Genomic DNA, 1,102 nt, shown 5'->3' with positions numbered 1-1,102 from the left:
TTAATTTAAAAAGATCTACTCAGTTCTGAAGATAAAGTAGTTTCTAGGTTCATGGAATATAGGAATGAACTAAACAAAGACCTATCATCATTGAGCTTACATTCCAGAAGAAAAGGCAACAAAAAAGTAAATAAGTAAAATAATTTCAGTGAAAAATAAATTACTATGAAGAAAATATACTAGAGTAAGGAGACTAAGAGTGAGGGCCTTGGTATGTGCAGAGTGAGAAAGATATATAAATAATAGAGATCAAGGTCGAGAAACCAAGAAGGGAACAAAAAAATGTTCCATCAGTATGAAAACTAAATAATATAACACATGAGATGCTTAGCACATAGTAATCATTCAATATAGGTTTTATGGTTTTGTTTATTTACTGAAGGTTTTATTTTCCTTGATAACTATTGCAACAGTCTAAGCCCTGAATTAGTGTATATTGTGTAGTTAATATAGTAAGTTATATTTTATCCAGGGGAGTACTCTTACAGTCATTCTCACCCCTGCCTGTACATCAGAACCACCAAGGAACATGTATATATAATTTTAATGCCTACAGCACCTGGTATTCTTAGGCGGTCTCCCATTCAAGTACTAACCAGGCCGGACCCTGTTTGGCTTCTGAGATCAGACGAGATCAGCACATTCAGGGTGGCATGGCTGTAGGTGGAATATATATATAGCTTAAGAAACAAATATGGGAGTTGTAGTACTCACTAAGGTATTTAAAAAAAAAAAAAAAAAAGTGAAAGCCCTGTGGAGATTTAAAGAAACAGATCTGTGAGCTGAATTTGGCCTACAGCTTAGCAGTTTGCCAGGCCTGCCAATTTGACTGCATCAAGTACAAAGGACTCTTATCTCAGTGATGAAGCTCTGCAACGGGTCAAGTTTGGCTAAGATTTAGCCATATCCTTCAGTACAGAGTGCAGTACCCCTTAACTCCAGGACAGTATCCACTGGGCTGTTCATGAAAAGAAGTAATCCTCGTCTTCATCAGGTATACACTTGCAGCAGAAATTCAGAGAATCCTATAGAGGACAAGCCAGGAAAAAAAAAAAAAGCAAAGACTACAGACATTCAATAAAGGCTAGTAAATAGCTCCAAC

The 1,102-nt window shown here is 36.4% G+C and overlaps 1 pseudogene; it reads right to left on the bottom strand.

Moving 5' to 3' along the window:
- Window positions 1-547: 547 nt before the first annotated feature.
- Window positions 548-665, bottom strand: LOC112479089 (annotated as a pseudogene).
- Between the last annotated feature and the right edge of the window lie 437 nt (window positions 666-1,102).

The sequence above is a fragment of the Pteropus alecto genome, unplaced genomic scaffold (assembly GCF_000325575.1).
Source record: "Pteropus alecto unplaced genomic scaffold, ASM32557v1 scaffold33, whole genome shotgun sequence".
In the NCBI taxonomy this organism is placed as follows: Eukaryota; Metazoa; Chordata; class Mammalia; order Chiroptera; family Pteropodidae; genus Pteropus; species Pteropus alecto.
This window is presented reverse-complemented; position numbering and strand designations above follow the sequence as displayed.